At 54.5% G+C, this 26,504-nt stretch overlaps 1 protein-coding gene across 4 annotated transcripts in view; it reads right to left on the reverse strand.

Moving 5' to 3' along the window:
• HPCAL1 (hippocalcin like 1) overlaps positions 1-26,254 on the reverse strand; it is a 109,945-nt gene extending 83,691 nt beyond the window's left edge. For all 4 annotated transcript variants that reach the window (XM_032353332.1, XM_032353333.1, XM_032353330.1 and 1 more), the window contains exon 1: positions 25,972-26,254. The gene's annotated coding sequence lies outside the window, so the exon portion shown is untranslated. The remainder of the gene's footprint in view (positions 1-25,971) is intronic.
• Between the last annotated feature and the right edge of the window lie 250 nt (positions 26,255-26,504).

A 26,504-nucleotide genomic window follows, 5' to 3' on the forward strand; every position in this document is an offset into this window, starting at 1 on the left:
ATAATAAGTAGATTTAGGAGTATTTCTAACACATAGAAACTAATGTTTGTTTAAAGCTCTTACCACGCCTGTGGCAAGAACCCAAAACACGGATGGACACAGCTCCAGTCCCTCAGCAGAGGGGCGCCCTGAGGAAGGGGCGGACAGAGAGGAGAGGTTGGGCATTGGCGGGCCTGTCACGTTTATGGGTCTTTATAGAACAGTAAGTCAAAATGAAATGAAACTATGATCTTTTTTTGCAAAAATATATACAAGATTTATTATACGTCTCTATAGGACATCTATAAAGTCTGGACACAGAGGACACTCTTTAATTCTTTTACAGATTAAAGATGACCCCGTATCTATCTGCTTACATTTCCAGAAATCATGGATACCATTTTGTAGACAGAAATGAAGCTCAAGGGGTACACAACGGAAACCTATCAAGGGTTACATGAGGGGGGGGTGAGTGCTTACAATTTTATAAAGGATCTTTTCCCCTTTGTTTTTCTGTGTTTGCGTATCTTACAAAGTGATGCAGAATTCTGTGCAGGAAAATGAAAAATTTCTCCAAAGATTAAGTCAACACAACAGTAAAATGGCCACAGTTGATACCGGAGCACATGAGTTTTGAGAGCATAAAGGAATTCCAGTTTACAGGGGAAAGTCTGAGGGGAAACACCTGCATCTTCGGAAGACACGGGGCCCCTGGAAGCTCATCCTAGGTAGCAGCCTGCCCCAGGGATGGCCCGGGGAAGTGGCACCTGTCGTCAGGCCCCCGGGGAGCTGTGTGGGAGGCAGCAGCCTGGCTCCCATCCCTGCAGGGAAGGGCCTTCTGCTGCCGGTGTTGAAGGGAAGAAGCTGGCGACAGCAGCGTGCAAGCTCCCGGGCACCCTGCCCCAGCCCCCCGAGGGCTCACAGATTAGCGGGGGTCAAGCCAACTCGCAGAGCACAGGCTCCAGGGGTACAAAAGTTATGACCACCCGACTGATGCCTTCTCTGCTTCCTAAGTCTACAGTGAGAACACATTACTTTCGTCACAGGGGAACAAGTGACTTTATTTTATTTTAAGATTGTATTTGTTTATTTGACAGACAGAAATCCCAAGCAGGCAGAGAGGCAGGCAGAGAAAGAGGAAGGGAAGCAGGAAGGAGGCTCCCCGCTGAGCAGAGAGCCTGATGTGGGACTCGATCCCAGAACCCCAGGGATCATGACCTGAGCCAAAGGCAGAGGCTCCAACCTACCAAGCCTCCCAGGCGCCCCAACAAGTGACTTTAAAGGGAAATATCTCTACTTGCACAGGTCCACAATCCCCAAGAGGCTGATGAATGACCGAGCTCGGGCCGCCCCGCCCCCCAGAGCCCCTCCTGGCTGCCGCCACCCGTCCCCCTCGGCCAGGTCAGTGAGAGTCCCACCCTCCACATCTGACCACCGCAGCCCTAACCCCGTTCCTCATCCCTGACCTTGCATGTGTTATTAACCCTTGGCCTATCTTGAGCAACGAGCCCCAAAAGATTCCTCCAACCCTGGCGGTCCCGATGAGCGACGGACTGTCTGCCGACTGCCCTCCCCCCAGCCCTTCTGGCTCCATCCCTGCTCACCCGGGCCGTGCTCTCCCTTCTGCCGCCACAGAGGCCCACCCCCTGCCCTGCTACTGAGTCTAGGTCCCCCGCCACTTACCATGCATGGGACGGTTCCTTCCTTGACAGCCAGCAGCCCGGCCGGGGAGCTCCGGGCCCCTCCCTGCATATGACCCCCTCCCTGCCACCTGCCCAGAGAGGAATGGGGGTCACAGAGACAGTTCCCAAGACACTGGGCGGGCGGGCCAGGCCGATGAGCCTTAAACACACGATTGGGAAAAGGTCAGAGAACATGGTGACTGTCGTGCCGCTGTGAGGCCTCGCGGGGAGTGAACGGGAACTCGGAGGAGACCCCAGGAAGGAGAGAGAAGGAAAAAGGCGGTTGGCTGGGGAAGGCGTGGGGGAAAGTGGTGACAGGACAGGGCTCGGGTCCCAGTGTGACCTCAACTCTGTGTGACCTCAGGCAAGTCACTTCCCCAGAATCGCCCTCTGGCATCTTCCACGGAAGCAGGAAGGAAGAGGAAGTGAGATAAGGAACCAGTGTCCCAGCAAAACGAGCCCTTCTCCTCTCCTGTCCGTCGGTCTGTCTGTTTGGTAAGAGGGACACACGTCTGCCCTGGGAGAAGGGACACACTCAGGATGCTCACGGCGTGACATGGGAAGTCCACATACAGCAGCCTGCCTCCACACACCGCCGGGCCACTCAACACTCAGAACTAAACTTTTGAGTTCAACGGGCTGAGACCTGAAACACTTCTAGGAAACGCATCACAGCTCACCGGCAGGCTGTGATCTCTCTCTCGGGCTTGGCCGTCAGGATGACCAGGTGCCCTCGCTGACCAACCACAACAGCCCAGGGCGCTCAGCCTCCACCCGTTCGTTAGCTGGGGCATGGACCCCCCCCCATCACCCTGCTCCCCAAAGCTGTGGTCCTTCCAGGCCACGGCCCCACGCTCTGCTGTACCCCCGGAGCAAGCTCCCTGCCTGTCACCATGCTCTACCCGGCGACCGGTGGGGGGAAGCCACGGACACTTAAAGTCAGGCAGATGCCAGCCCCCCCCACCACCACACCCCACGCTGCCTTCCCTCTCAGTCAGGCTCACCTGCCATTTCTGGATGACCACGACAGCCGGGACAGGCCAACCTGACCTCACTGACCTCCAGCAAATCCACTGATGGTTATGAAGGATTTGTTCTAGAAGCCAAAGAAGGTTGGCACGGGAAGGGTCTTAGAGATCGCCTGGGTTCGTGTTTTCAGACACTTTGGCTAAGGATTTAAAAAAGGAACTTCTCCCAGAACCTCACTAAAATGCACCCATGGGGAGTGGGGTGGGGGGCTGAGAAGGGAAGGCAGGTAGGGCTGCTGGCCCTCGCTCCCCAGTTCAACCAGACCCCACGCCCGCCCAGGGCGGACTCACACTGAGGCTCAGGGCCGGCAGCTCCTGTGTGCGGCAGGTTACCGCACAGCCAGGAGCCAAGGGCGTGAAATGACAACAGGTGTCACAGGCCTGCCTCCTGAGATGACACAGGTTGACACAGACCTCCCCAGTGAGCTGACAACAGGTGACATTGAGCTCCCTGGTGAAATGACAACAGGTGACGCCAGGATCCTTTCCAAGTCCCCAGAGGATCAGACAGGGAGGAAGAAGCGGCTGGAGACACCAGAAGAGCCATGAACAAAGAAGGAAACCGAAACCGTAGAAAACCCGAGAACTCACCATAGCGTGGGGTGTTCGGTGAAAGACAAGCATGGCCTCGCCCGAGGAGCACGCCCAGAAGACAGGATGACCAGCTCGGCTTGGCCGCTGGCTGTAACGTGGCCTCAAGAAAGCTACTGGGAGCTCATTTCTTACCCTGGAAAATCACTTCTTACATCCACTCGGCCGACAGACGTTTCCTGAGTGTCTCCGGGTTCGGAAACGGTGCTCAGGGCCACAGAGGACACGAAGGAGCCTGTGCTTGAGAACACAGGCGGGAGGAAATACAGGAGGAGGGGTGCCAGGGAGGGTCCTCCGGTAGCGGGCGGAACACGTGCAAAGCTGAGGAGGCAGGAGGGGTGCCTTGCTCAGCAGATGGCACACGGCTCTCTAAGCCTGGGACCAGGGACACCTGGAGTGTGGCAGAGAAGTGGGCAGGAGGCCAGGCAGGACCCACTTGGACGCCAGGCAGTCCCCTGAGCTCGAGGTGCCTTCTGCAGATTGCTGGCAAGGCCTCGAAGCATAGAGCAGGAGGCGGCCATGTGGCTCAAAGAAGTCACTCTTGCAGGCGGTAGGACAGACGGACACATGAGGTGGAAAGGGAGCCAGCCACCCAGGGAAGGGGGGACAGCCCAGTCCACAGGAAAGGGGCAAGCGTGGACCAAGATAATGATGAGGGCCGTGGATGGGAGCTTGGGTCTCGCACTGCCGTTCATGTGCTTGGGAATACTTACTTAAAATGCAATTCCCAGGCCCTTGCCCAGCCGTGTGTGTCTGACTCCAAAGCCTGGTTTGGGGCCCAGGTACCTACGGTCTTGGATAGATGTGGATAGGATCCACATTTCCAGAAACACAACACGGACAGCAACCGCCCGCGCGTGAAGCAAGTTAATGTCTAGCAAGAACCTAGACCTGGCATGCAAGAGGCACTCGAGAAAAATCCCTCCAAATTTTCCACAGCTAGTGCTGGCTGCCACCTCTTGAGTGTGCCAAGCACTTAAATACATCAGCATTCAAATTAATCCCTCACCAACCTGATTCCGGCGAGCACTGTAGTTCCCATGTGAATGGGAACTCAGCTGTGGGCTGAGGTAGATGTTTCCCCCACATTTATATGTTGACGCCCCAACCCCAGGACCTCAGAATGTGACCAGACTTGGAGACAGGTTCTTTACAGAAGTGACTGGAATGACCGAGTCCCATGTGGCCGGTGCTCTTATCTGAAGAGGAAATCAGGACACAGACACACACACAGACACGACCCTGTGAGGACACAGTCAGGAGGCAGCTGTCCACAAGCCAAGGAGAGAGGCCCAGTTAAGGAACTTAGCAGTAAGGGGCCCAGTAGTAAGGACCCAAGTCCCCTAGGCCTCTCCAAAGAAAATGTTCCCAACCACTCTCCTTAAAGGACTAAGACCATTTCCAATGAGAACATTCTATGCCTGGTCAAGGTCCCCCCGAAAGTTCAAGAGATCATCTCTCCTCCTCATCAGAGGTGTCTACAGGGGGAGCACTGAGGGGGCCTCAAAGACCCTCTTACAAGGCCCTCCTCACACACTCAGAGATCACCGGGCCGCTCGGAAAAAGAAAATGCGTCTGGCTCACCACAAAACTGTACAAAGTCAAGTCTCTAGTTTGAAAGGAAAAAAAAAAATCAAAAGGACCAACATTTAAATAACAGGAAGTGTTCTGAGGGCTGCAGACCCTGCAGGCCAAGTGTGCAGGTGGAAGGGGGGAGTGAGCTACAGAGAAGCAGCCGGGGTCCTGGAGCCCGGCACCGCCGGTCCCGGTCATGGCCTACACCCCCTCTGACGGTTAGCCCACGTCATGCAGGAAAAATGCAACAAGACAGGCCCAGCACCACTTAAATGTGCACAAACCACGGGATCCTGAACTCTGAGTTCCCGCAGCTGGGAACCACACTGGCCCAAGGCCCCCCCACAAAGTCCTGGACTCTGGGCACGGGCAGGGGTGGGGCCGAGGGGGCAGAGGGGTTGGAAGGGGGGGCACTCTGGAGGGAGAACAGGAAGTGACGAGGAAGAGACTGGCCTCGCTGGGACAGAGGGGCCGCAGGGCTGCATGGAGGCTCTGCTTCCCTGCCTTTCCCAGCTTCGAACGGACGCCCACATCTCTTGGCTGGTGGCCCCGTCCTCCTCCGCCAAGCCAGCCGCAGCGCTGGCCAGCATCTCCCAGCCCGTTCTCAGTCACATCGCGGCAGACCGACTGCACTCTCGCGCGGCCGTGGATCCACCTGGAGAGTCTGGGACACGGTCCCTGAGCCAAGATCCCCCATGTTAATTGCACTGCGAAGCCCTTTGCCATGTAAGGTTGACCTGGCTACCTTACTAGGATCAGGGATGTGGACCCCCGTCCAGGGAGGTGGGGGGAGTGCGGGAAGCCACCATCCTGTGTGCCATGTGACTGTGAAGGAGATGGACTCCACAAAGCTGGAGCAGTGGTTTCTAACTTGTGCGTTCAGAGACCCCCGCAACGGCTCAAAGGCATTCTGAGGCTCACCCCTATTTTCCCCAATGCCGACGAGGTGGGCTGGGGCCAGGAAGCTGCATTTTAATCATCTTCCTCAACAACCTCCACACCCCAAGGGGCCTGAATATCTAGGGTACAGAATATTCAGGTGGGCGAGTTGACCAGATCTTGGACAAAATCTGACTGAGCACCTGCTCCAAACGAGGCACTGTCCGCCGGAGTGGGACACACTGGACCTCCAGGCACATCGTCACTTCTGAGCTGTAAATCCTCGGAGAAGTCGCTTAACCTCTCTGGGCCCGAGCGTGCCCACTGTGCAGTGGGATCCTTGCCACCACCGGCCTGCTGGGGGACACACCTGGGCCCACACGCAGCCAGGTGCCACCCCCTCCGTGCCTCACAGGGCCAGGATTCTAGAAGCACACACACAGCTTGGACAGAAACGGCCTCAGCTTACGTCCTTTTCCGCTTACTACACTTATAGGCCGCTGCAAACACAGCTTCTGATACATCAGCCAGGAAATGAAAAGTTACGGGTTGAGTGTGAACCATAAATTACCCACTTGCGAGTACATATATAGTAAGTCATCAGCGCAAACGCCGGCTGCAAAGAATGGCACCCGGAGAATTCAGTCCCATACAACCGGGCTCTGAATAACACCATCCTCCGGCAGAACAAGCCAAGGCTCTTGTTCAGAGTGGCTGAAGGTAAGAGTACTCACGCCCACAGATGACCGGCAAATTCGTTCCTGTTCCGTCTTTAAAGTACACTAATCAACTAACACGAACACAGCACTCTAATACAAACGAGCCCAGAGAATCCTCACGCCAGCCTTACCAGGCCCGGACAGTTAACGCAGTGGACACTGAGGCTCGGAGTGACTTGCGCGGGGCTCAAAGGGCCAAGAAACGGAGCCACGGGAGATCTGGAGAAGCAACGGGCATGGTCCCTCCGGCAGCAGGCCCACCGCCGCCGCCCAGGGAGCCGCTTTATACATTCTGGGGTTCTAGAACCAACAGCCACAAAATGCACATTTTGAGATTCTAACACAATCTAGAACACTTGCAAGGATTTCTCCAACTCTCAGCCACGGCTCAAGTCACAGAGTAATGGGAAGGCAAGGCTGGACTCTGGGTAGACTCATGAGACAGGAGTCCTTGCACACGCTGCATCAGGGCTGGGGTCCCGGGGAAGAGGAGCCCCAGGGCGCGCCCCACACAGACTCCCCTCCTTGGGGACGCCGCAGCAGAGAGGCTCTGGGCTGTGTCCCTCTAAGATGTGGGGTCCACAGGTCAAAGCAGGGAGCAGCCCCACGTGCTCTGGCCACCCGGACACAAAGCTCGCTCTAGCTGGGTGAGGGAGGGACAGCAAAGACCGCGAGCTGGAGGCCAGAAGGACACGCTGATGTGTTTGCGGGGTGGCGACGGTCCAGCCCAGCTGGAACACGGGGTGGATCCGGGGGAGGACATGGTGGCCCGCGGCCCAGGCTGAGAGCCCGGAGCATCTGTTAGCAAGCACCGGCCAACTTCAAAGCGCACGGGAGGGGGAAAGGGGAGCAGCATTCTCTAAAAGACAGAATATGTGTCAAGTGACAGTGCCCCAATTCTCCCCAAAGGGAGAAACGCCCCATCTCGTGTATTTGTCAGCACTGCCGCTGAGACGGGAGAATCCCTCACGCAGGACACCCCGGACTTCAGGCCAGCCCTGCGCACTCTCCCCTCGAGTCACAGAAAGCCGGTGGAGCCTCACACACCGGTGAGGGTACCGAGGCTGGGAGCGGAGGCGAAGGCAGGCCTCAGGTCGGCTCACTCCTGGCCCAGGGGTCCAGCCAACACGACCGGACCCCAACCCTCACACCCCCAAAGAGTGGCCTGCCAAGGTTTTGGAGGTCAAGGATAAGAGTGTCAAAGGTCAAGGTGTCCAAAGCAGGACCAACCACACAGGGTTCCACCACCCACTTTAAGAGTCTGAGGATGAGAAGATGACACACCAGCCTCCTTCAACACACACTCAAAGCAACCTCCCACACCCACCGCGACTCCTGCACAGCATCTGCTCGTGGCCCCGTGGCCAGTGGCCCCGTGAGGCAGGGACACCCCCTGTGCTTACTCTGAGAAGCAACTCCAAGAAAACGTGGCTAAGTTCATTAAACTCTACACCCCCCAGGCCAGACTGGGAGAGCGCGCCTGTCCGCCGGCGCAAACCGCGGCCTTCTGTTATTATTCCACCGCTATGTGCTTGCTGGGCACCAGCCGGCGGGCACGCCAGGACGGAGCGTGGCCACAGCAGCGAGGGGACACGGGGCAGCCACGGCCCACCTGCAGCCCTCCGTCTCACGGGCCTCCCCCTCAGCGGACCGATCAGGCAGGCGCTCCGTCTGGGGTATGAACGGACTGGTGTGTGGAAGGCGACAACGGCAGGGCAACAACCTCGTTCCTACAGAGTTTAAGGATCCCCAACGGCGGCAGCATCTCCCAACCATCGCCAGCCCCCTCCAGGGAGCGGAAAGAGGCCCGTGGGGTCTCATCCACAAGGCCCTGGACCGCAGCCCCGCGGAGGCACTAATTAGCACCTGGCAGATGCTTCCGGGCCCTCCTCCCGCTAAGAGAGCAGAGGGTTCATATGCACCAGCTGTGGGATTTTGACATCCTAAAAGCATGTACGTGTTAGGAAGCTTCTTTGCAGGGACACCCCAAAGAGACATCATGGCGGCTCTGGGCCCAGCGTTAGGAACCAAGAGGCCGGGTCAGCTGGAGTCTGGAGGAGGAGGGGACCAGCTCTGAGCAGGCTTCTGCAGAAGCAGGTGCAGGGAAAGGCTCGAAGCGTGGGTCCCCAGGGCCTCTGTGGGACACAGCGCCATCTCTGCCCAGCACTCAGGAGCCCACGGCAATCCTGGCACGGCTATCTTAGGGCCCTGAGACCTTGGGCAAGTCGCGCTCTGAATCCCAACATCTGTTAAGTCCCTCTCCTGTAAAATAACTATGGCCCCAGAGGCTGGGGCTCCAGAGCAAAATGAAATGAAGCCTGGAGAACCTTGTCTGTGAACTGAAAGCCCTGAGAAGGTGTGATGATGGCAGCGGGTGGGTGCCATCCGAACAACACCGCGCGCCCCCCCCCCCCCCCCCCCCCGCCGACACTCCCCACCCCCACCCGGAATGGAGCGACAGGGCAGGTAAGGTCCCTGCTAGCCGGGAGCCAAGATGACAAAGAACAGCACCTTCACCAAAGGGCAGGGCAGACAGACAAAGCGGGACCAGGGGCAGCTCCTTCACCTGCCCTGGGCACTCTTAATTCTGGCTTCCCCAAAAGGTCATGACAGGTGGCCTGGCTGGACTGGGACCTCCCTCCAGAGAGTTCCACCCCTGCCCCCAGAGACGCAGTCACCCCAAGAGCCAGATCCCCCCCCCACAAGAATTCCCCAGGAACCGACCACTCGCAACAGAGAGCCGTTGTCATGGCAACCAAAGTCTTAACAACTTTGGCATTTCCACAACCTTTGATTGATCCAGTTCCCAAAATTTACATTACAATGAAACAGTATTTGCATTTAATTTATTTTAATTGGCTTTTACATAACTAAACCTCTGGGCTTCGCCCTGTTGTTATTAACAAGAGCGAGGGAGTTTTTCCTAGGCGGACCCAAGAAAGCTAATAATTTAGCGTTTTCATGTTTGGAAAAATTCTTCGCTGACTTTCAAGTAGTTTTTTGCTTCAGTCTCCATTTTTCTCCTGAGAAGACAGTAGGGCCTTCCCCAGGTTGGAGTTCATCCTTTAGACTATCCTGGCATCACACTGAGAGGGTAATCGGATTCGAATGCTTTCTGTGTCCGTTCAAGGCGTGTGGACAATGGAAGCACAGGTGAGTTCCAAGAGGAGCTCCAAGAGGTATCTTCCTCCCCATGGACACCTCCCTCCAGCCAGAGAGCAGGCACTGGGGGTGACTGTGTGTCGAATGAATGAATGAATGAGGGCTAATTCTCATGGCCCGCGATCAAGGGCCATTCGGGATGGTGCTGGTTACTCGAGATTTTACTGTTTTCATCCTGAGCGAGGTGTGGTTCGAGTCTGGAGACAGGGGTGCCTTTCTAGGGGAAAGTATAAGGGGGAAGCTGTGAGGGGCTCACCCGGGAGCCTTCATCTGGAGCTGCCCCAGTCTTATCCCGCCAATGTCACTGAACATCCACCTCCGTGGCAAGGGGAGTAACAGCCCCAGCGCGCGGCCTAACAGGGAACACATTTGTTCTCCACTCCCCAGGGGACTCTGCGTGCTGGAAAGAAAGACTTTCTTTTTCATGCCACTCCCTCTAAAAGATGCTCTGATAATGACAGTAAAATACAGGTGCGCAGGGCGCAGGCAGGTGAAAAGGCATAGCTTCTCGAAGCTTCCTGAAGGATCTGTGGGGGGCTCACCAGGTTGTGGGGGGAGGCGTCCTCTCCTCAAAGGATGAGAGTCAAGGTGAGTGTTCTCTTTCCCCATAACCCAAGAACCAAGAACCCAGATGGGGAATGCCCTGCTTGCTGAACACGTCACTGATCTGAGCCCAGCCTGACTGTCTGTATTTGAACAAGTGTTTTTAATCGGACCAGTAAGCTTCCCGGCTGCCTGACATGCCTGACATACACTCAGCCAGTGACCCCCTCCTAGCAGACTCAGAAAGATGGAGAAGATCCAAGAGTCCCAGAGGACAGGTGAGCAGATACAAATTTCCATTTCTTCTGTGAGTCTCGGACAATATGGTTCTCGGGGCCTCTGCTGCGGGCTGACACCTTGCAGGAGGGAAATGGGGACCCCAAGTGGGAGAAGAAAAAGGGCAGAAGACTCCGAATTTGGATTCTGGGGAAGGGAGCAGGCATCAAGCCCCAGCAAGGCAGACCTGCCGAGTTAGACCACCATGGGTCAGGGGCTACAGGATGTGAATATAGAAAGATTAATGATGACAATGATGGGAACAGTCTTTCCACGAATACAGCACTTTACAGTTTACAAGAGTTCTAACGGCGATTTCTCACAACAATCCAGGGAGGGAGGGTTTTATCATTCCCACATCAGATGAAGAAAGGGATTCCTGGGGCTGTGTTCCAGCAGACCCAAGGGACCTGCCTGGGGAAGCAACAGTGGGCGCTGTTTACACCTTGGGAAGGGGAGCAAGATAGGGACCGAGTCCACGCAGGTGCCTTTTCTCCTTTGGAAAAGAACAGTCTCTTCACTGTCCCTTAGAACAGAAGTCAGTCCAGCGTCAAGAAGAGACATCGTTAGCGCCACTCCCCACCCCGGGTGGCTCGGTCCTTTAAGCACCCGACTCTTGATTTCAGCTCAGGTCTAGATCTCAGGGTTGTGAGTTCAAGCCCCAGATTGGGATCCATGGTGGGCGCAGAGCCTACTTTAAAAAAAAAACAAAACAAGAAGAGACAGCTCTAGTCTGGGGTCACCCTCTGCAGCTTGATGAGGCAGGAAGTCTCCTCGGGGCCCCGGGACCCTGGGGGCCTGAGGGTGGTTTTCTCATTCAGATGACAGCATCCTCTGCGGCCATGACCGCTGGTCTAAGCAGGAGGTGCGCAGAGGCTGAAGTCTGCCGCTTCCTCGACGTCCCCGACACCCAGTGTGGCCACCAGCTCTGCCCCGTGCCTACCGGCAGCCTCTGTAGGCTGTGACAAGCCCACTCGAGGTCCCCGCCAGTCAACAAGCTTGTGCAAAACAGGCCACCCAGTGGTGAGGTGGCACAGGTCCTTGCTTACTACAAACGTGCAGCAGGCAGGACAAAGAGGACATGCCTTCTCTGCGGAAGGAAGCATTCGGCAGGAGAGAGAGAGAGGGAGAGGGAGAGGGAGGCAGCGAGGCCCGCCACGAGCCTGCAGCCGCTGCTGCTGTGGGAGGCTGGCTGTGGCTCCGTGGCTGCTGGTGGGAGCTGCTGCCCATCGGCCCAGGGCCCCTCCTTGGCTTCACGCTGGACCCCTCCTGGCTTCACGCTGTCTCCTTACGGGTCACAACCACAACACCAGCCTGGCAAGGGCAGGTCCCCCAATATCGTGCTCACTGTTGGTCCCCAGGGCCCAGAGCCCAGCCCGGCGTACAAGACAAAGGAGTAGAACAAATTTGCCGAACTGTAGAGTAATCATCGTTGGCGCTAAAGAGAGCATCCCTAGCTTTATTAAAAGATTTTGTTCTGGTTGATGTTTCCAGTAGGTGTTCCCTTGTTTTTTGTTTTTTAGTGTTTCTGGCAGGAAAGGCAGGGGCACACAGCATTAACAATTAGACAAACAGAAAGGAGGGCAAAATCATGTCAGAAATCACTAGTCGAAGTCCACAAAACATATGACCCTTCACATAATTTCAGAAAGAGAAGTCAGGCTTGCTCCTTTTCCAGAACAACTGGGAAACCACAGGGACACGCCCAGTCTCCATGGTAACCTACCTGTTTCCAGTGATTTGGAGGGCTTCCTTCCTGCCTCCATGTGGAATCCTACAATAAACTGAGGACCCAGCTTTAATTTCTGAACACTGTAGCCAGACTAATTTTTTTAAAAAATATGGGTTCCTTATGGTTAAGATCCTGACATAGTCTACCCGATGCGTACGGAATTTTGCTGACAACTATTTTCTAGCTCAGGATCAGAAATATGGACCTCGGACCATAAAGTTGTGATTTTTTTTTTTTTTTTTAATTTCAAATCCAGGGAACTAAACTATAAGCAGACTCTGAGCTAGGAGCAGAGGCCACATCTGGTATTTCACATTATATGGCCAGCCACCAGGATCTCTCCCTCATTCACCCTGAAATTTATCCCTCATGTTAGCCAAGCCCTCTGATGACTGGCCTCAACTTCACAACCTCCCACTGCTGACTCAGTATCCTGGACTCAGGCAGATCGAACCTCTGAAAAAAAAAAAAAAAAGCAGCCTAAGAAGCGTCTGGAACAATGCCACCAAAAGTCAGGCAAGGCCCTAACAAAGGCTGCGGGGGTCCTGCTCCCCAGCCAGTAAGGAAAGACGGTCAACCCAATGTCAACCCAATACCAACCCAAGTCAACACAAGGTCCGAGGCCCGAGCAGCACAGGGAGTGGGGAAGACTCGCCTCCAACTGGAAGAGGATGAAGACCAGCGGCTCTGCTCTCGGGCGCGTATGAAGCCAGGGAGGTCAAGGATGGGGAACAGAAAAAGTTATTTTCAAAAAGGGAGCTGAACAGCAGCCTAACCGACAACAGCAAGGAGATCATCCCTGGAGGAAGGCCACTGTGCTGAACACCTGGTGGTGAGAAAAGCAAAGGAAAACCAGTAAGAGCCGAGACCAGCCATGGGCGGCGTGAGGGCACCGACCACCTCATTCAAACACTCTGGACAGACCCCGTGGGAGCCACAAAGGCTCTTCCAGATCAAGAAACAAAGGGAACCCCCAAATTCGAGCAAGTAAAAAAGAAGCAGCATATTCTCGACCTTAAACAAACTCTACCCGTTGCCATGTTGAAATGGTGAATTTCTAAGAAGGCTCGCAACAGTCTTCTTCATACCCAGTTAATAAAGTTACTCCGCATCGAATTTAGATGAAATTAGCAAATTCTAATGATGCATCACGATAGATTTCCATTAATTCAAATCATCACAACTATGGAATTCATGGGTTCCAGACAGTCTGACTATAAAAAGAAAGTTTGCTAAGCAAATAACAGGGTAAACAAGGTTATCAGAGGAATGTGTCCTTGGGGTTCCTTTTAAAACCTTTTTTTCCTTCTAGTTGCAAGAGCAATACACAGCTATTGGTGAAAATTCAGAATGTAGAGGAATATGAAAAGGCCGGGAAGAGAAACCACTCATGATCCCATCAGCCTCAACCACTGCTGAAAGTTCAGTGTATGCCCTTCTCGTGTTTTCTCTTTTTTTTCCCCCCCTCATAAACATAACTGGAATGAAACTGTCCATATAGTTCTATACCTTGCTCCCCAGCCCTATATATATTGAAATGCCTAAATTGCTTGTTTTTAACCCCTTTAGCAAAAACCTAGCAGCCTATAACCATAAATGTGCTCATTTCAAAGAATTATTTTTTGAGATTTTATTTATTTGTTTGTTTGTTTGTTTGTTTATTTATGGGGTTGGGGAGAGCACAGGGAGAAGGGCGGAGAGAGAGAAGAGACTCTTGAACAGACTCTGGCCTGAACACAGAGCCCAACACAGAACTCGATCTCATGACCCTGACTGACCTGAGCCAAAACCGACAGTTGGCTGTTTAGCCCACTGAGCCGCCCAGGTGCCCCTCAAAGAATTCTCAGTAATTAAATTAGCTTAATTAATTCAGGAGTTTGTGTTAACGTACGCTTTTGCCCAAGAATAACACAATTCCTTGTCTTCTATAATACTCCCTAATTCTCCCTGAGTCATGGTTAATCAAAACAGAAAGCTGAGTCTACCAGTTTGGTGATATCAGCAGTAAGGGCCTCCCAGCAAGAAGAGAGTTGCACCATTACAAAAAGGAGGGCTCTATCTTCTGCACTGGTTTTCCCTGGGTGTGTCCTCTTAAAGGGATAGTCAAGAGCTCCTGAATCAGGCACCAGATCTAGGGCCTGAGAACTTGGAGGCTCCACCGCCAGGCTTCTGTGCTCCCACCAACGTCACTCACCACCTTCGTACCATGAGCCCATCCTCTTCGTTCATATACAGCACCGTCCTGGGACAGGAAGTTATAGGAACGTGCTGAATGACGGAGGGGTAGATGAAACATACAGAGGTCACCTCCCCAAGTTCATTATCCTCTGACCCTTCCCCTTCTCATCTGTGCGCCACAGGCTTGTCCCTCTACAGGACCAGCTTCTTCTGAATCAAGGTGCCAGCCCATGAAATAGCACTTACTAAGGTGTCTGTGCTTTCTAGAACGTTCATTTTTTTTTGCAGTCAGTTGAGCTAGGAAAATTCTCTCCATGCTTATGTTGGGTGTGCCCCATAACTCAAGTTTACATTTTTTTTTAAGATTTTATTTTTAAGTGGCGCCTGAGTGGCTCAGTTGGTTAAGCGTCTACCTTCAGCTCAGGCCATGATCTCTAGGTCTTGAGATCGAGCCCAGCACTGGGCTCCCTGCTCAGTGGGGAGTCTTCTTCTCCCTCTCCCACTGCCCCTGCTCATACTATCTTTCTCCCTCTCAAGTGAATAAAGTCTTTATAGAAGAAAGGATTTTATTTTTACGTAATCTCCACACCCAACGTGGGACTCGAACTCACAACCCACAACCCTGAGATCAAGAGTTGCATGTTCCGTGGACTGAGCCAGCCAAGTGCCCCCCAAATTTACATTTTTGAACATTTTTGCTGAACTGTAGAGCTGATAGAGAATGCAGAGACTACCTAGTCCCAAGCTCCATTCAACAAACCAAGAAACTGCGATCTAGAGAGGAAAAACCACTCATGCCAAGTTAAAGCCAGACATCGACAATCAGATGGGGCTCGTTCCGCCAGCCCAGAAAACCCTGATGGCTTCTACACTGCGGTGCTGCAATTTTAGCGAATGGGAAAAACACTTGCCATCAGTGATGAGCACAGAAAATAGTGCTGCCCCGCCGATCACACATCCAGCCTGCAAAGCAGGCCCTTTTGGCAAAGGCGTTGAGGTTAAATACTTCCACTCCCCCACCATCCTCCCGCTGACGGAAGGGAGCCGTGGTTTAGGCACACATCTGGGCATCCACTGTGTTCCAGGTTCTGTGCCAGGAATGGGGGGCCAGGGAGGAGAAATCCACAAGGTCCTACATGCAAAGAGGCCCACTGCCCTAGGAGAGGCAGACAAGCACAGTGCACAACCAGGGAGGTGAGGTTCCAACCAGCACTGGTGAAGACGGCCAGCAAAGGGCCTACACAATACAACAGGGGCCAAATTTATCCTCCCTGGAAGGGCCACGTGGAGCTCAACAGACTAGGAACCACTGGGTCTCTCCTGGGCCTGCAGGCAGGTGATTTCTCAGTCAAGGAGACTTAACTGGAATTGGCTCATGCGACTTTGGAGGCTTAAGAGTCCCACAACCTCCCAACTGCAAGCTAGAAACCCAGGAAAGCTGGTGTTATTCAGTCCAACTCCAAAGGCCCGAGAATCAAAGGAGCTGATGGTCTAAGTGTCAGTCTGAGTCCAAAGGCCGGAGAACCAGGAGCTCTGATCTCCAAGGACAAGGGAAGACGGACACTCCAGCTCAAGTAAAGCGAATTCCACCTTCCCCCTCATTTTTGTTGTATTCAGGCCCTCAGGGGATTGAATGATGCCTGCACATACTCTGGAAGGGGGTCTCCCTTATTCAATCTACCAATTCAAATGCTTATCTCTTTTTTTTTTTTTTAAATCAGAGAGAGAGAGGGAGAGCGAGCGAGCGAGCGAGCACAGGCAGACAGAGTGGCGGCAGAGGCAGAGGGAGAAGCAGGCTCCCTGCTGGGATGCTGGGATCATGACCTGAGCCGAAGGCAGAGGCTTTAACCCACTGAGCCACCCAGGCGTGCCACAAATGCTTATCTCTACCAGAAACATCCTCACAGACACACCCAGAAATACAGTTTTACCAGTTATCTGGGCATCCCTTAGCCAAGTCAAATTGACACATAAAATTAACCATCACAGGTGGGATTTTTCCAAGAATATTCCAGATCAATGAGTCTTGTGAAGCCTTTGTTAGAGTAACATTCCATCACCCACCCATTTGGGTTCTCTATGCCTACCATCATCTCGTACTAACTCTCCTCATGACCCTCCTAACAGCAGGTGTCCCCACACAACCTGTGGACAAAGAACAGCTCGCTCAACAGAAATGGGCTCTATGAAGCAGTGACCCAAACATGAGGAAGCAATGTGGAGACTGGATGGGGTGTTGATGGCGGTGGCGAAGGTGATGATGACGACAGCGATGACGATGACAGTGATGGTGGTAACGGTGACAGTGATGATTATAAGGAGGATGATGACGGTTATGGCAATGACGATGGTGGTGATAGTGATGGTGATGACGGTGGTGATGGTAATGGTGGTAATGATGGTAGTGATGAGGAGGAGGAAGGTGATGGTAATGATAGTGATGGTGATGGCAGCGATGAGGTGGAAGAGAATGAGGATGGTGATGGTGGTAATGATGGTGACGATGGTGATGGCGGTGATGATGGTGATGGTGGTGTTAATGGTGATGACAGTGATGAGGAGGAAGAAGAGAATGATGATGGTGATGATGGTGATGACGGTGATGACGGTGATGACGGTGATGGTGGTGATGATGGTGATGCTGGTGATGATGGTGATGCTGGTGATGCTGGTGATGATGGTGATGATGGTGATGACGATGGGATGATGATGGTGAGGAGGAGGGAAGGAGGAGGAAGGTGATGGTAATGATGGTGATGATGGTGATGAGAAGAAAGAGAATGATGATGGTGATGGTGGTAGTGATGGTGAGAAGGAAGAGGATAGTGATTTTGTTGGAGAGGGGGATGGTGGGGATGAGGAAGGTGAGTGACAGTGATGGTGGTGATGACGGTGAGGAGGAGGGGAGGAGGATGGTGATGATGGTGATGACTGGTGATGGCGGTGAGGACAGGGATAGTGATGGTGAGACTGATAACACGGTACCGGGAAGCCAGCATGTGGCCCGGGACAAAGCACAGGGGAAGGGGAAATGGGCCACAGTGAGATCTTCACACTGCTTGGGGGGCCCTGGCCGAGAGGACCTGGAATTCCTCACCTGTGCTACAAACCCCCTCCCCCTACTTCCTCCAACGACAGCAAAAATCACTCCCAAATGCATGAGCTTTCTCCTCACAGCCAGCTCTGAAAACAATCAGCCAGGCCATTTGTTTTGAGGGCAGATAATAGCGTATCACCAAGAACATAAGCTAATAAAAGCGGCAATTCTTTATCCCACCTTCAGAGATAAAGAGGAGGGACAAACACACCCCAGAGAAGAAGAATAGGCCCTAAGGGCCAAAGGTGCAGCGTGAACGAAAGCCGAAAGCCGAGCCTCAACACCTGTCCCAGGCCTCTTCCTACCTTCCCGTACTTACAAGAAAGACACCCAAAGAAGGCAAAGCAGCCAACAGATTTTGTCTCCCACCCTTGGAAGCCGAGCCAGACTGTCCAGGCTGCGTCACCAAGCATGGGATTGGCACTGCATGACTGAGGATTTTTAATAAAGGCTTATTCCTGCGACTGCCGCCCCACGCTTTGGAGAGGGCTGAGAGAGAGCGAGCGAGAGAGCGAGCGAGCCACCAGTCCTGCCCACCCACAGCCCTGCCTTGGGCCCACGGTTGGGGCACAGGCTTTTCTAGACATCCCACACTCACTCTGGCAGGAGTGACTCCCCAGCCCCACATGTAAATACAGAAAATCTTACGATGTTGGAAATGATTTGTTTTTAAACCCAGATGATTGATTTTGAGAGGTTCTCGCTTCCCTCCAAAAATGGACTGCAGCACGGCAAAGGGAAAGGATGGGAGTGACAGGGAAGGGTGGGGAGCTGTCGTCAATTCTATTTTCTGGAAACGTCTGTTAAATGCACAGGAAGGAAGCAGGGACTTGAGCATTTTGTTGCTGGAGGGGGAATAAACGTGCTGTGATCCAGACACACAGCCACAGAGAATCGAAACGCTGCCGGTGTTCCCAAGAGTCTCCAGGCACACTAGCACGCTCGCAAGCCAACCCAAAAAATGGTTCCAACCACTCTTGGAGGCAGGGGATCAAGAGATTAGGGCCTCCCTGGGTCTGAGGAACAACCTACCTAGATCTGCAGAATGACCTTGCCCAGATCGCTTTGGGCAGCCCCCCGAGTGCACCACGGCTGTGTCAGAGACCCTCAGAAAGCCTTCTGAGAAGACATGAGCCAGGCAATCCAAGATGGCAGCTCCCTGACCTCCAAATCATGGCCCGCACCAGCTCCCTGCTGGAGGCCTTCACACACACGCACAGGCTCTCACAACAACTGCTTTGCTCCTACAGCCTGGGTCAAAAGGTGCCTAATAAACCGAATATGAGAAGAAAACCTTCGTGGCAGAGGAGGAACGCCTTCCGGGAACATTAAATAGCAATAATGGCCGCCACTTAACCACAGACACGTACGTGACCAGTTGATGACTCCTCCACAACAACTCTACATCCACGTCCCACGTGCAGTCTAACATGGCCCCGGAATCCCTTCATGAACAGGCTCAGAAAGCGTCACCCAGAAGATAAATGACGGAACAGAGCCTGACTCAAACCCAGGCCTGCCGGACCCCAACATCCGCCATCTTCTGAAAGACACAAGACACTCTTGCTGTCTACCGAGAAAGTTCTCTGCCTCAGTGGGAGAGAGACACCGTTTGTGCTTTCTGTTTAGTTTTGTTTGTTACCCCTACTGGAGTGCTTTCCTTTTGTTTTTGTTTTTTTTTTTATTTTGTTAGTTAACAGTGAAGAGAGACCATTGGGGACCCAGTGGCCTACATACCCGACCCAGATCTACCTGTCTGTACATTTCTGTGACTCAATTTGCAATCTGCAAAATGGGTCTTCTCCTCTGCTTTTCCTTGAAGAACAAAAATAACCCAAGAAGGGAAGTTCTTCTGAAACGCACAACCCAGGCAAGTGCCCTCCCCTCCCAGGGCCCCTGTCTGTCTACCTCCCGGGAGACCTCCCTGCGCCCACGCACGCTTACGTCACTGCTACCCCATCAGCTGTGAGCCAAGTACTGGGGCAAATGGAGAAGTGCCATGCACCACTCATGCCCTACAAGGAACTTCCATGGCTTGGAGACCCTGACGAGAAACTGAACATCACTCTGGAAAAAGCCCCAGAAGGGCAGATCCTGGCTACCAAACAGGGGTGGGAGAGAACTTGACCTGGCTTCATTCTTGGTTCTTCTCCTTGCCCAAGGTTTTGGGTGAGTTGGTGTGCTCCAGGTATCCTAGATTTTCTCATTTAAAAAATGGGTTTAGAGCGCCTGGGTGGCTCAGTGGGTTAAGCCTCTGCCTTCAGCTCAGGTCATGATCTCAGGGTCCTGGGATGGAGGCCTGCATCGGGCTCTCTGCTCAGCAGGGAGCCTGCTTCCTCCTCTCTCTGCCTGCCTCTCTGCCTACTTGTGATCTCTGTCTGTCAAATAAATAAATAAAATCTTTTAAATATATACACACATATATAAATAATGGGTTTGACCCCTTTTGCCTCACTCTGTACTTTAAATCCGAACCCCCCTGCTGGATACTCGGGAGCCCACAAAAGAAATGGGGGGGAGCAACTTCACCTGAGCGCAGAGCAGACAACAGGCCCTGGGAGCAGTCCAGGGGCCCAGTGCTGCGCTAGGGGAGGGATAGGGGCCAGAAGGACCAAGTCAGGGCGTCACAGAGCTGGCCCCAGCCCCTTTGATCTGCCTGAGGGAGCAACCAATTCTCAGTGGAAAACTCCAGGAAAGCCTCAAGGAGAAGGCCCTGCAGCCAAATCTATAACCGAGAGGGAGGAAGAAGAGGCAGATGTAGAGACAGAAAGCCCATTGGCGGTTGCCTGGGGATGGGGGCGGGGACAGAGAGTGACAGAAAACGGGCAGGAGGGAGCTTTCTGGGGTGATGCAAAGGTTCTAAAACTGGATTGTGGTGACGGCTGCATAATTCTGTAAATTTACTGAAAAGTACTGGATTGTACATTTGAAATGGGTACACTTCACGGTATATAAACTGTATCTCAATAAAGCTGTTAGTTAAAAAGATTTTTTTTTTCCCCAAGGATGAGCAGGAGTTTAGCCAATAAAGAAGTCTGGGTGGGAGAGAAGAAAGGCAGGTGCTGTGGCAACCCCGCCAGGCTCACCCTCCTGGTCCCACCTTCCCTTAGACACCCGCACCCCTTCCAGCACAGCTGGGAGCCAGCACCCCCCACCCCCCTCCCGCCCCCCAGCCCAGGGGGAAGTGCTTCCTTGGAGCTCTTGTCAAGGTCTGAGGGCTCCTCAGGCCGGCTCCCCAACCCGAAGCCCAAGCTGGGCTCTGGCAGGGAGGAAGCCTGGGTCTGGGTTTCAAAGTCTCGGCTTGAAGCAAGGCACCCAGCAGGTGTCTTACAGAGCAAGAGCATGAACTGGGGGTGGGGGACTGGGGGGGGGCGGGGACCAGAGTGTCGAGTGAGATGAGAAAATCTGTTTCCCACAGTGATCTGATGACAGCAATGACCCAGGTGGAAGCAGGGCCCCAGGATAAGGGATGAGAAAGCTCAGCCCTGTAGGGACAGGAGTCGTGGGGTCAGAGAGGAGGGCTCGGGCCTCAGAGGACTGACCATCTCGGGATTCCTGGACGAAGAAAAGGGGAAAGAGCCCAGAAACACTCCTGAGATTTCTAGCTGTAATGAACGAGTAGGCAAGAGGCAATCACTGCAACAGGCAGAGGGGCCCGCTTGGAGGAAAGTTCTGGGCTCTGCTTTGATGTGGAGCAGCACGGAGCGTGTACCACAGGGCTGGGTCTGAGCGTGGGGAGAGCTCAGGTGTGCTCACCTGCCAGCGCCCAGACATGCCCAGGTGAGAGGAGAGATCGTAGCACGCTGCCGAAGGGACCCCTCCGTGGCCGAAAGAGGCACAGAGCAAAGGAAGCTTCCAGCTGGGGCATCAGGGTCCTGAGGCAATCGAGGGAGACTCCCACGGGAACCGCACACCCCGCAAAGCCTTCTTCCTGTCTGCAGATCACAGCAGCCTTACCCAGGGAATACAAACTTAACTAGCCTGAGTGCTTCTTAGCCAAGGGTCACCGACCCATCCCTTGCTCCTCAGAAACTTCTCGTCGAGTGAGGCAGGTGGGACTGATGCCAGCACCCTGACCGGTCTCCTAGCTTCCTGCCAACCTGAGGGGCACCTCAAGAGCTCAAAGCAACAGATACCTGGAAAACACGGCTGCTGGATTAGCAGGGGAGGGCGGGTGGACTTGGCTTATGAAGGTAAATGAAGGGGCGCCCAGGCGGCTCAGTCAGTGAAGCGTCTGCCTTCAGCTCAGGGGTCGTGATCTCAGGGTCCTGAGATCGAGCCCCGAAGCGGGCTCCCTGCTTCAGCGGGGGCATCTGTATCTTCCTCTCTCTCTGCTCCCCGCCCCTGCTCATGCGCTCCCTCTCACTCACTTGCTCTCGCTCTCAAATAAATAAATAAAATCTTTAAAAAAAAAAAAAAAAGGTAGATTTAAAGAGCCCCAAGAAGACATCTTTGCCCACCTGATGCCAGCAGGGGAGGGCTGGGACAGGAAGAGCCTGGGATCTCTCCGTAAGTGTCTTTAGTTAGTCATGCCTCATAAATGCAGAGATATGAAGCTTTGCCTCTGAAATTCAATTATACTTGAAAGGACATGGCCGAGGCAGGGCTCTCTTAAAGGATTTACTGTGCTTTCCTGATGATAAGAAAAAATAATTCTTTAGACTTGCACCTTGCTCATCAGTGCCTAAGAAACGTTCACCTGTCGAACCATACTGATTACCGGAAGTTACATTAAAACCCGTGCCACTAGACTCCAACCTTTTTTGGGGGGGGGGGGTGGGGGGGCAAGTGATTTGAAAGAAACATTTCCCCACTCCCCCTCATGGGGCAAGAGTTACCGGGACAGCCCCTCAGCCTGTTCGGCTCTCTCCACATACCACTACCTGCCATCCCCTGATTCGGAACTCGATCCAAAGGCAAGAGGACAGGAGCCACGTGAGATGCACAGCCTTGCGTGTGGGCGGGGAAAACACCCGAGAAATCCAATGAGACTGCAGGAGAATGGCGAATCCCAAGGTAGACAGAGTACAATTCAGGTTGGTAAGCGCCCCCCTTCCACAAACACAAGACATCCGGGACTGACACACTAGCAAAACACACCTAATCCCCCATTGATCCCAGGCTGGCCAAATAACAAATTCGAAAGACTGTCCCCTCACAAACAAGCTTGGTTTAGGGCTTGCTGGCACACTCAGTTCTAACACAAACCTGATCCTGATCTAGATGAAATGTCAGCTGCCGAACAGCTTACCCCGTAGTGCCAAATAACTGTGGGGCTCCTTAATAGTATCCCGGATTAACACCAGTCCCCAAGTGACCTAGGCGCTTTGTCACTTGCAAGGTCCCAGGATAAGTTGGGACAGGGGGAAGGACCACAGGCGTAAGGGGGAGACAGACTGCCTGATACACAAACGTTCAATAGGGTATTCTATGGGAAAAAGCAAGTCTTTTTTTTTTTAATATTTTATTTATTTATTTGACAGAAAGAGAGAGAGATCACAAGTAGGCAGAGAGGCAGGCGGGGGAGGGGGGGAGCAGGCTCCCTGCTGAGCAGAGAGCCCCATGCGGGGCTCGATCCCAGGACCCTGAGATCATGACCTGAGCTGAAGGCAGAGGCTTAACCCACTGAGCCACCCAGGTGCCCCAGGAAAAAGCAAGTCGTACAAGTAAGTGTGCACATGGAGCCAAATAAGGCAGTGGATCAAGCCCCCCACCCCCCGGAACCCCCCTCCCCAAAAGACAGCACTACTGCTTTACCAGGATGAAACTCCAGAGCAGCTCCAGGTAGAGACTGAGCTCAGGAAGGAGGAGGCCCCCATGGGGACTGTGCACTAAGGCAAGGCCACTCCTTGTCCCTCAACAGCTTGTATTTCTAATTCTGCACAGCCCAGTGGCCAGAAAGAGGCATTAAGATAAAATTCTGAAGGCATTAGTCTGAGCTCCTTTCTATCTCTTAGAGTTTCCCTCTAGAGGGCTTATTGGAAATGAACGGATCACCAGCTCAGGTTTGGGCAAATCTCTGTTCTTCTGGGGGTCTGACCTGTTGTTTCTCCACAAGTCTGCGCTTCCAGGCATCTGATGGCCAATGCCAGGTATCCCAAATTATTATCACACGTTGACATCTATTTTTCACCTTGCGGAAAGCATCCAAGTAGGACCCGAAGGGAGCAGGCAAGGCTAAAAGTCAGCACATCCCAAGGCAGGCAGGCAGGCGGGAGGCAGAGCCCCCGGGCCTTCCCTCCAGCACATTATCCAACAAAACCTCAAGAGCTCAGTAATTAGAGGCGCTCTCAAAAGTGAAACAGAAATAGATCTAGGGCCGAAGCACTGGTTTGCTTGAGACAAAGGGCTGGTTTTAAGCAGGAAAATACAAAACAACAACCCCAACAACAAACAGCCCAGCTTTTGGTCTGTCTTCTGAGCTAAGAAAGCCAGCCTGATTTTTTTTCCCCCATTATTACTCAATCTGATTATGGGGAAGACAGTAGGATTCAGATGAAAAGCCCTTTTCTCCTCTAGGTTATAAAATCATTTTCTGCAACAGAAAAAAAGCAGGTTGCATTCTAACTGTGCCCCTCACACCCAATCAGATGAACACTTGGCTCCTCCAGGTCCTCCGGCCTGCTGTCACCACCGAGACCTCAGCTTTTGGGGCCGGCAGAAGACAGACCAAGCAAGAGCTTTCTGCTCCTGTGTCATAAAATCCTGCAAAGGATTCCAGCTTTCCTGAGCACACCCACGGGGGGCAGGTGACCCTGGGAGACACATCCCATCCCTAGGCACAGCCCCGCTGCTCAGCCCCACGCCCCCCCCCAATGCCCCTTCCAGGCCCATGTTCCATTTTGAGAAAACCATGCACCATGCCCTCCGCAACTCCCTTCTCAAAAGCTTATTTGTTTTTCCGACTGGGAAGGGTCCTGAGAGGAAAAAAGAAACCACAGTGATGGAGGGAAGGAATCACCAGCTCTGGCAGAAGGCAGCAGGCCAGCCCGGGCCACCTGGCCCTGCTGGGTCTAGCAAGTGCGATGCTGCAGTCGGCAGGACTCTCCCTGAGAGCAAATCGTGGTTCCAGGGTGTGTGCGTTCACTGCAGTTCAGTGTTACGTAGTAGTAGGCTTCGAACTAAATATTTTAAAAATTAAGGTGTAGGACTAGGAGGAAGGATCCCCCGGACCCCTGGGCTCCTGCCTAAGGCTGATCAACAGAACCACCCTTGGGTGGAAGGGGGTAGGGTAGGAGGGTCCGACGCCGAGGCCCCAGGCAGGACTTGCGGTCCTGGCAAACACCTTCCTCTAGGAGGACTCGGTATCGGCCGGGAGTCAAGGGGATGGCGTTCAGCTTGACCAGGCCCGGCCAGGATGCCCTGGGAGCCCGAGGTCCGTCTCTGCGGGGAGCGCCACTTTCACGCCCTGACTCTGTGAGCCGCAAGCCCCGGGGACTAGGCACTTGTTGAACAAAAAGGCTCCCGACTCATTCAGCAGCCGCCGCAGTTGTCCAGGAGAGGGACCCCCAGCTCGGGCGCGGGAGCCTTCCCTGCTGCACGCCCGAGGCGGCGGCGCCAGGGAGGTGCGGCGAGCAGGCAGCGCAGCCGTCAGCCTAAACTTTCTCGAATCTCGGTGCTTCGCAGTTAAGTTAGGGGCGTGATGGGTGGGGGTGGGGGATGCAACAGCCCCACCCGCGATAAATAATAAAAAAAGGGTTAAAAAAAAAAAGAGAGAGCACTAATTGACACTAATTCAATTAACTCAGCACCTACTATGTGCCAAGCACTGGACCAAGAGCCATCTTTGGTGCGTTCTCCTCTGAAATGTCACGGCAGACCCCGAGGGAGGAACTGTCCCCGTTTGCTAGAGAAGCAAACCTCTACCGGAGAAGGTGGCGTGTCTGGCCCAGGTCGCAGTGCGAGTCACGGCGAGGCCGGGGCTCCTGACTCCGGAGCACGGCTCTGTCCGTCGCCCCTCGGCCTAGTGGGGAGGGAGCAGATGGCCGCCGAGCCGGTCCCCTCCCCTGGCCGGAGCGCACCTGCCACCCACGTGGGCCGGACGGACCGGCCCCCCAGGGGACTAGCCCACGCTGCCCCAGAGGCCCGCGCTAGCTCCTTCGGATGCCAGCTGTCCCCGGGGCCCCTGGAGCTCCGCACTGCGCCGGCCGGCGGCGGACAGAGGGCTCCGCACGCAGGGATGGACTGCCCACGCCCACCCCGCTGCCCGCGCCCCACGCGCAGCCGCTCACACCGGCCACCCGCCCCGCACCCGTCCGCACCAGCAACTGCGCCCGGACACACAATTCCACAAACGCAACCCAAAATGTGCACACCCACTGTACACACGGATCCCCACGAGGACACGCCATTCCAGGGATACACCACCGTCCGCGGTCACCCACAACTCCACGACGCAAACACAGGCACCCCCAACACACACGCTCGCGGACACACACACACACACACACACACGCAGAGAGCCCGGTCGCAGCTCACGCCGGTGCACACGCCCGCACTGCCCGCAGCCGGTAGCCCCCCGCTGCCCTACCTGCTCCGGCGCAGGACGCGGTCAGCCGGCTTCCCGAGCCCAAGTTCGGCGCAGCTGGTGCTGGGGCGGGCGCGGGCCGCTGCCCGGGACGAGCGCGCCGAGGCCGGGAGGGTGGCTAGGAGCGCGGGCCTCCGTGCGCCCGCAGCCTCCGCGCCGGCCCTGCGCTCATCTCCTCCCAGAAAAACAAAAGGAAGCCGGCAGCGAGGGAGGGAGCGAAGTGGAGACGCCCGCCCGTCCGCCGGTCCGCCCGTCCGCCGCCTGCAGTCGCCGCGGCCCGCCCGCCAGCGCCGGGAAGGAAGGGACTTGAAGGCGGGACCCGGAGGCGGAGGCCGGGGGCGGGGCGTGCGGCCGGGGCTGGCGCTCAAGTTTCCTGCGGACCCGCCCCCGCCCGGCCACGCCCCCAGACTTGGCCCCGCCCACCAAGCCCGCTGGGGTCGCGCCCCTGTCCCTAGCCACGCCTCTTGCTGGGTGCCGGGCCTCGGAGCCGTCCCGGCCCGGTCCGTCCCTGCGCTTTAGCGCGCTCTCCGCCCAGC

Source organism: Mustela erminea, chromosome 7 (assembly GCF_009829155.1).
Source record: "Mustela erminea isolate mMusErm1 chromosome 7, mMusErm1.Pri, whole genome shotgun sequence".
Classification (NCBI taxonomy): domain Eukaryota; kingdom Metazoa; phylum Chordata; class Mammalia; order Carnivora; family Mustelidae; genus Mustela; species Mustela erminea.